At 32.5% G+C, this 10,086-nt stretch overlaps 1 long non-coding RNA gene across 1 annotated transcript; it reads left to right on the plus strand.

Annotated features, from left to right (window-relative positions):
* The first annotated feature begins 143 nt into the window (after positions 1-143).
* Positions 144-9,744, plus strand: LOC143258417 (uncharacterized). Its single transcript, XR_013032271.1, has 2 exons — positions 144-447; positions 1,841-9,744. It is a non-coding gene; the product is annotated as an uncharacterized LOC143258417 (long non-coding RNA).
* Positions 9,745-10,086: the final 342 nt, after the last annotated feature.

Raw genomic sequence — 10,086 nt, forward strand, 5'->3', positions numbered from 1 at the left:
ATATTGTGCAATAATTCGCTAAAGTTTTCATATCACCTGACCAAAAATGTAAGTGCGTCAAAACCTAGACTGTATCAAAGTCGAAGGCAAGCGACAGATGTTTATATTATTCTCAGAGAGACGCTGACACAGCAAGGGAAAGATCGTGATAATGTTTGTGCAAACCTCATTCGATAGTAGACAAGAAAATCGTGTTGACATACTTCACCAGTATAGCACTGAGAAAGCTACGAGGAATATTTACACCAACTTGGAAAAAATTCCTCATAAACAGTTAGTAAGAAACCTCTGAGGTAGGATAATATCCAGAAGACAAGGACAAATATATGTAAAGATGTAGCTGAGTTATTGTCATCTGACCAATCATTGAAGCATCTTTATTCTTGGGTCTTTGAATTATGACGAATTGCGAAACATTAGCCAGTTAAAAACAGATCTTTGGAAAAGGTAAAGTGTTAGTACATATTAATAGATAAATGAAAATAAAATGTTATTAGCCTTATCCGTATGAAGGTTTGGTTGAAGAAACCAAAGCAGATGATCAAAAGAAGAACGTTCGTGCATAAACTGATATCTCGAGTGAGCTTGACTTATCTTTTAATGAGGAAGAAATAACAGAGGCAGATGTAGAAACCCTAACGTTTGAGGATGACAGTGTCGCATTCTGTGATGAGGTTATAATGACATAGGGTGTTCCAATTAGTAGCACTGGTAGAAAAGGTAGGCTACCAGTATCTGATAATTCATGATGTTAGAAAAACATATAGATACAAGAAGTATTGATAAAAGTGAACAAGAAACCTCATGACCCGAGTGCTCTTGAATGGTGAACGTTTCTTCTTTAGGAAAAAAGTGGGAATAGTGGTGTAATCGAACGAGTGACATACATGTATATATATAGAGAAAGAGGGAATTTAGTGACATCATGAAGGTTATACGGTTTTACTATTGTAAGCGTTCCATTTTTGGTAAATGTAGCCAATGACGAGAGTGTATGAGAAAAGGTATTATGGATATTTTATCTAGAAGTGGTTAAATGTACACCTTGTCGTATATAAAGGTTTTTTTTAAGAACATGATAATCACAGTAAACTAAGTGAATGGGTGGTGGTTGGGAGCTATACAAGTTTGTTTAGATAGATGGATGGGACGCTTAATGCTGGTATAGTTCGTTTGCTGTTCTGTCAATTGATGCCTTGCTACTATATTGGGGTGCTGGAATGCAAACTTACTTACCCCTTAGTGGTAGTGTGTTATTTTTCTTATTTTATTTCAAATATTTTTCTTCTTTGCTTGGGAGAGCAGTCACCTTCCCACAAATGTCTGCAGGCAATGAAAAGTGATATAGATGTGAAACATTGTGGGCTTTAGCACCCACATCTCGTTCTCGTAATTTCTAATTTCTGTTTCTATATATATTGCTTGTATTCTACTTGTTATGCGACACCGGCAAATAAAGGTTAAGACTAAAAGATTGTGTATCCCCACAGCAATGTGGGTCCTACCACTTCAGTCACCTCCTAAACTTAGGGAACATTTTATAATCTCACATTATAGCTCATACCCTGGGATTTTTTCAACAAGAACAGCGTTTTCTGTTTTATTTATTTTTGTTTCGGCTAGATTTTAAATTATAACAAACTAATGTAATCTAAAACTATGCTTAAGTAAAATAAAGACGACACCTGGAGACTGATTGAAAATTACATGTTATACTAATCAATTTATAAAACAGGTTTGAACAATTATCTTAAACGAATAGTAAGTTTTAGGAAATTCAACTTTCATATTTCATGAAAAAATACGCAGGCAATAAAGTTGTTGTTTCTTTTTCTGACAGAGATGAAACCAGTACACGGAGATCACTGATTCCAGGATCTAGATTTATTCTGAAAGGTTGAACAGTGTTTAGATTAGCAATCCAACAAGTATCCTTTATTTCTCTATCTGCTTTAGTTTTGAATCCTGTTACAAAGCCAATGACAGTGACATCGTCATTAGAATGACCGGTTGGTTAAAGTATTAAGAAACAGAGAGGTCTTTTTTGGTGTTAATAGAATATTTATGTTTGTTGAAACTTTATATAAGAGTTGTTTATGTATGTCATACGTATTGGTGATTGTATATTTTTACTGAAAAAGATAAATGGTGTTTTTGTTCCACAAGTAATTTTTTATGTATTTCAAATTTTCTTTGATTGTACTTGTTAGAAAAACGAGTCAGTGGTTTTTATGAGCTTGTAGGTTTTACAACCATTTTTGAATGGAATGTAGTTCACTTTTGTGTGAAAAAGGATTTCTTTTAGACTTCTGCTTTGTTGGAAGGAGCCAACAGAAACTTCAGGAAATATCTCTTTAAGACGATCGTTAATTTGCAGAAGATGAAAATGTTTTTTTTAAGAATTTATCAAACGTTTTTAAGTTTAAACTGATGGATGATAATAACAGGAATTCATTTTGAAAGTTAACTGTTACTCTGTTTAACATATTTTCCGCTGAATGTTGTTAGTCTTTTCAATCTTTCTATAGACTTCGGTATCTTTATATCCTCTTCCTAATAGGCTTTGATTTAGATCCTCATCGCGTTTTCTGTAGTCTCTTTCATATCGCATTTTCCTTATACTAAGAACTTGACTGTAGTTAATGTTTCGTTTAGCGTAAGAGGAGCGACAACTTTTGTATTGAAGATATTGTGATATGTTTGTATGTTTTTGTACAAGTCACTGTATAAAATTCTGTTTATTTAGAAGAAGTGTGACTGATCAAAATGAAAAATATGTCGTATCTGTATGAAAATGATATATAAAGTACCTCACTGACGATATCAGCTGATATAGTGACTCATGACTGTAAGTAGTCCTTTCTCAGCTCAACCAGAAATGACTTCTACACGAAGGAGGAAACGAGTAAAATTCAATCTCAAGTAGTTGTAATTAAGTTTAAGAGTGGCGTAAAAGTAATTGATACTGACTCTAATCACATAAGATACTGTGTATTAGAAGCTTTAAATAATATCATAAAGTAATTACAAAGTTGTAATTAAGTTAGGTAAGTAGGATAACACCTATATGTATATCATTGTGTACGGTATATAAGTTTTTACAGGTAATTTTATACATACTAGTAGTAGACAGGTACGTAGATATACCAGGATACTTGTGCTACTGATGGTAGTAGTTGGAGTTGGACAGAATGTAAGTATTGTTCCACTAGAGAATAAGTTGGGTATGGTGTTTGTTGAGAAAGGAAATTTGTATTATCTGTAGATAAATTGATAATTGTCGAAGATGTGCCATTTCCATTGTTTGTTCGGTTGTTACTCCGTTTACAAAGAGAAACAGTATAATTTGAAAATTTGTTTGACGTTAGCTTTGATACGGAAAGCATAATATCACATGATAAATTTAGGACAACTACCTAAAAATTAGTAATAATTTTACAAGGAGGACTGATTGAAAATTATAAGACACTACTTCAAGGATATTATGATGAGACACATGACTTTTTACTAGAATTAACAGACATTAAATATATCGTTTTGATATTTATCTGAAATCGACAAAAACGTGGATTGAAAAATGCAGGTAGAAGTGTTTAAAATTTTTGTTCGAAACAGTGATCTGTGATAAATTACATGAACTATATAAGAAAATCAAGCTTCAGAGACAATAACCTAGAAAATGGTTCATCTTATAGGTGAACGGATGACTATAATGAATTCATATCAACATTTTTACTTCAAGTGGGTTTCTCGTCATCACGATGAATTACATTTGACATACGTGGGCTAATGTTTATAGTTACAGTAAGGGATACTTATAGAATGTTTAACTTACATGCAATTTATTATGGAATTGTATTTATATGTTTATTTTGATGCCTACGTTTGTTTCGGTTTCATGCGCGTGGCGTGTATTGCGCAAGTCCTGCCTATTCTTTAAATTTGTGGAAGATTCTTGAAAGTAAGAATAAAAAATATTTGTTTTAACAAAAAGGTTCGCATTTATGAATTTGTTGAACGTTCTAAATCTAACGTGATTCGTGTAAAAACAGTTAGCCGAAAGACAGTAATAGAATATTGTTGGTCAGCTAGTCAGTGACTTTTATCCTTGGAATATATAATTGTGATTAATGCTTATTGATAAAAAAACTACAAAACTGGACCAGGAATGTTAGTGTTACATAAATGTTAAACATGCGTATAATTCAAAGCCATCTCTTTATTGAAAATATAGCAACAAAAAATTAAAAACAAATGAAACTGACGATTTAAAAACACTAAACAATTCTATTTACGAAAGCAACAATAAAGAATTAATGGTGTATATCTTCCTATGAAGTACACACTGTTTCACTTTTCAAATTTACTCCAGATGGTTCGAAATTATGGAAATGCCAACACCCAATTATTGTGCTATTTCTCGAATAGCATACCGCGGGTTTTATTCCACTAATGTCCTCAATTGGTCGATTCCAACAACAAAAGGACATCCTCTGCCATCTTTATCTTCAAGACTCACATCTCCATTACTGTATGTTTGCAACCAATTTTCCACTGTATATTCGGAGGTGGTTCCATCATCCCATGCTTGGTTGACATTGGGACTTGTTTGAGATGCATTTTGACCAAGTTACAATTCATGCAAGAAAATAATGCGTAACGGTCTTTTTATTTTAATTTTTAATTGTAAGGGTCTGAAATATTAGAAATAAGTTTTTTAGAAAAGAATAAAACCGCTAATGAAAAGAAGGAAACCTTAGGTTTTTCGTGATATATTTTAAGTCATAAAAATGACAGGTTTCTTATCCCTACAAATGAGTAAAATGTTGACATCAAAATTTCCCATTATTTTTCGAACAACCTTATATATATTGAAATATCTCAGTGGAAAAAGAGGATAAGCTAATTAATAAACTAGATTGTATTGTTTTATACCCAAAAACAATAGATGGAATTCAACAGGATATGGTAGTAATGTTATTCATTATTTAAAATCTTTGCTTCAGATTTTGTCCCAGTGATTCAGTCCGTAGTCTAGCCAATTCTTAGTTTCAAATAATTATCTAATAACGTGATTATTTTACGTCGGCTAGAACTAGGAACCAATAGTACAAATTTATGTTTGAAGCCTACATCGTTAGAAACCGAGTTTCGATATCCGTACTGGGCAGAACATCGAAAGCTCTTTGTGTACTTCTGTACATAAAAATAACAACATCTGTAATATTCGGAGGAGCTGAATAATTAAAACAATGTCCTGCTGCTTGACTCCAAACTTAAACGGTAACACTTGTCATTGCGATTTAACTCCTCTAAAGCTAGACTGTTGAAAATGTTTAACGGGATTTTATTGGTCACGAGACGTTGTCACGGAGAATTCTCAAATGTTGTATTTATTCACAAATATGACCAAATAATGTTATTTAATAAAATATTAAGTTTACTATGAAACTTAAAGGTAACACTTACCATATGCGTGCTGCATAGGAAGATATTCACTATTCATTCTTTATGTTGCTTTTAGTAACAGTGTTGTTTAGTGCATTTAAAATCTTCAATTTCATTTATTTTTTAACTTTTTGTTATTATATATTCCTTAAAGACGTGGTTTTGCATTATTTTTACATTTAAAATTTATTTAAGAATAATGTATATCTCCTAAGCTGGTTTAATTTTGTGAGATCCTGTTGGGTTTGACACTGAGAACATGTTAACAACGATAGTGTACAATTTTAAATCTTTATTCGAAAGACTAGAAGAACAGTGTGTTTGATAGACTGACACTGAGTTGGTAATTTGTTCTGATCAGGAGTTAATATTAATTACAACCTTTGTTTAAACAAATATATATTGCAGGCAGTATACACTGCCTGATTTAAATATACTGTCCCAGTAATAAAACTTACCACTGAAGAGGAAAACAAAATAGTAGATCTAAAACACAATTTGTATGAACAAAATCTGTTCGGGATAAGTTTTGAAATATATTCAGAAAATGTGTTGCCTTCTTAAGCTTAATAAACTGATCAGGATGTCTATTTATAAGTATTATTTACGAATTACATGAACGTAACAAGTATAGTTTCAATTTTCAGAAATTTTTAAAATTTTATTTTTAACTATCTTTTAGGTTAGTGCAAAAATGAAAAATAATATAAGAATAATTATTTTAAGCTTTGACTAGTAATGTAGTTTCTACCCCTGCGGTTTCATCATAAAATAGAAAGTCATACAATTTATCAATAATGGGACAATTGCAAAATTAAGATCAATTTTTCCCTTTGTTCAAACAAGTATCTTTATTTATGTGAGAAAAGAATTATCATCCATATAAACAGCCAGTCACACAAAAATTAATATATTCTGCATCTGAGATTAAATTGGAAAATTTTCTCTTGGAATAGAATGAATACCATTTCGTTATCTATCTTGTCGAAGTATATGATGTTTGAACGGGTATATCAGAGAAGCAAACTATACGCATGCAATTTGTGTCAGTTTTTAAGAAACAAATTCTTCTTGCTTGTTTTAAATATTCTTAGTAAGAAAATCTGAACGTCCTTTGTCACTGATAATTGTACTGATGGATTATCACCTATTAAAAGATGCTAGGGTACGGCTTGCTGTAGGTTTCTTATCTTAATATTCATAGTAACCACAAATGATGAAATATGTATACATTCTAAATCTTTAGTCTTAACTAATGTTTCTCATCTGATTCTATTCATAGTTTTGTAGATACGTCTGTCACATTCCCTTTCAAAAATCGATCAATTTTCAGAGGTTTATGTCTTTCTATGATAGGCTAGACGAGATGAATATATGGTATAACACATGAATTATAAAGGTGACCGCTTGCCATTTACGATTCCTATGAGATTTAATGATTTGAATATTTGTAATTGTTTTCATACAATTCATGGTAAATATTGTATAATCAGACCTTGAATAATAAAATACGATAAAATTTAACGTTTTATGGAGAAAAAGTAGATTTTTGCTACCATAAAAATGACACAAACAAGTAAAATGATGCTGGTTCAATGTACTTTAAATGATTTTTAATCCCTACTTTGATTCTGTATCTCTCCAGGGGTCAACTAATTATAACAGCTAATCGTGGTACAGCCCAAGGAGATACAGTTGGCTACGGCCTCCAATGGTGTATCGAGTGGCACAGATAAGGTGGGTACTTAGTGGTCAATCAATAATACCACCTTTTCATGAAATAAAAATGCAGAAAGATGACAGCATTAGCAGATGTCAAGAGTGTTTCATATAAAGAGAGACACACGGGAAGATAGGAATTGTTCAAAGCCTTGTTTGATCCAAATTAGAGCAAAAACCTTGACAATTACACTGTATCAAAGAGGCTATTTTTTTTAAGTAGAGGGCAACTTGGCGGATAACCCTTCTACGCCGTTATTCTTTAGTGGAAGCAAGACTTTTAACGTACATGAAACCTGCTTCGGGTTGACTGGGTAGATCTCTGTCAGTAAAATGATATTTTAGTGACCCAAGACTGGAAAGAATAATTGTTCAACCTCTAGGGGCTGAAGAAGGTCGACCAGAGCTGTTGCCGAAAATCACGGCTATTAATATGTAGCCCAATAAACACTTGATGTAACAGTGGTGAAAATTACAGGTGTAGGCGTTGAAGTTTCTAATAACGTATTCATTGGGAGCAAAAGACCCTTTGCATGATGTGACTAAGACGCCATTGCATGCACAGATATATATGTTTTACTCCCACTGTAGCAGTGATGTGTAGTGCAGTGAGGGTTCATTTGACACTCATAGGCATTATGATCTTTTCCACCACAAAGAGCACAGATTAAAGAACCACGACAATATGTCTTAGAATGTGTAACCTTTGAGAATGGAAATTTCTGAGAGGAGAAGGAGTATATAGCCATAACTTACAGTTAAGATAACCTGGTAGACGTAGCTAGAAAAACATCAGAATTAGCATAATTCCGTCCTTGTGAGTAGTGATGCTTGACTGGAGAAACCAGAGAAAATCTCCGACTCGTAAAGATTTGAGAGTAGCATGGGGAATAACCTCAACAGGTATGGTTCTAAGGGATTTTGACTTCAATGAAAGTTTTCTATGATGTTTTATAGATGTTTCAACCAAGATCACTCCAGAATGTAACTTCTTTATTGACTTGGGAAAACCAAAAAGCCATGTTATTCTCTTTTGGTTAAATATCGAGGCATTTGACTAAAGGATTTCTCAGTCAGAGCATGTAAAATTAGAAAACGAAGAACAGGAATGGACGTTGATGGTAATTGTGTGTGTATTTTCTTATAGCAAAACTAGATCGGGTTATCTGTTAAACCAAACGACGGAATCAAACCTCTGATTTTAGTGTTGTAAACCCGTAAGCTTACCGCTGTGGTTGTAACTGTGGAACAAAGTTTTCTATACGTGGCTTCTTACCAATTATTATTTTATTATTTTGTTTGGATAGTAAGCCAATAAGAAAAAGATGCAGCGCCTACTAATGGTACCTACCACGGATACCTTTAAGGGGACACACTAGAGTGCAAAATAAGAAAAGTGTAGCAACGTCAGAGCTCCATTAGCACTATACCTAAACACCACCATCAGAGATAATGTCCATAACACCCGTCGTTAACTTCCATTATTGATAGTCAGTTGACATTAGTCAAACAAGACAATTCACTTGATCTTGAAAAGTCACAATAAGGCCACCCGATTACAGGAATTCAAGGAGAAAGTCGGGCGTTATAGTACGAAAGACACCACTCAACTGACAGCATCCTCTCTTTCCTTTCACGGGTCGCCACGTACGGCCAACACGTGAGTGGATGTTCAGATCTCAGAGAAGAAAAACAGGAAAAAAAAACGGAACTTTTCGTTTTAGGTTCTTTCATAATGTACAGATATGTACACCTTGAGGTATAACCATAGTTTATAGCAATATGATTTACAGTTTCTAAATTTAGTTTTACAATTTTCAGTTGATAACTTGTTTGTTTGTAGTTATGTGCAATGGGTTACAGATATTATTCCTGCTGTGGATAAAAAGAAACCCGGTATCTAACAATGTGAGTCTGTAGACATGTCGCTGAACCACTGGGAGTGGGTTCTTCAGATGACAAAGGTACAGAGATACATCTGTATAGCAAATAATGAAACACTGGTATTTTATGAAATATTTGATGTCTTTAAGATGTGTATATCACAATGTCATTATAAGTCGGTTTTATGATTATTTTGAAAAAAAAAATGTATGTTGTTATTTATGTTAATACTTAAGTCCAAAAACCTAATGTATCCGTTTTCGTCAAATTACTTAATATTTTATTTTGATGCTTTGTGATTTAAAAGAGTTACAAAATTATCAAATTGTCGTTTGTAACCTGCCCAAAGATAAATCACGTCATTAACGTATCTCTACAAATATCTGATATGTTTTGTCTTATTTTGAATATCAAACAATTTAGTCTCTGAACACGCTAGAAACATTTTTTCAACACATTTCCAGATAAACGATCTACTTGAGGTTTTACAACAGAAATAAGAACTTTAAAATGTTTTATAGTGTTAATCTCTTCAAGACTGGACATCGATATCTTTATTTTGAAATAAAGCATAATATAATCCCAAAAAAAGTTTAATGTTGCAGTTCCAAAACGAGAAGAATGATATAAAACGTGACAAAAATAAACTTTTTTATGTGATGTATATACTTATGTAAGAAATAATAATTCTGTTATTAAGGTTTCTGTGTATTGTTTCATTGTATTATTTAAGACATGACTAATTGTTATACTTAACACTTTTTGTACTTTAAAAATTGTATTACACTATATATATCTCTTCAGACTTCAAAAACTGGTATTAACTACTTAATATCAGGGATCGACAAGGTTTACAAATAACTTATTCACTGTAAAACAACGTTATTGATTTCTGAAATGAAACGTCTACCGTTGGAAGTATTGGTTACCATATATTACGCGCATATATTCTAATAGCATGGTAAAAGGATCGCTAACATTTTCGACATAAGAATTCAAATATTTCATAAAAACAACTTTTTGTTCAACCATTTA

The sequence above is a fragment of the Tachypleus tridentatus genome, chromosome 8, assembly GCF_004210375.1.
Source record: "Tachypleus tridentatus isolate NWPU-2018 chromosome 8, ASM421037v1, whole genome shotgun sequence".
Classification (NCBI taxonomy): Eukaryota; Metazoa; Arthropoda; class Merostomata; order Xiphosura; family Limulidae; genus Tachypleus; species Tachypleus tridentatus.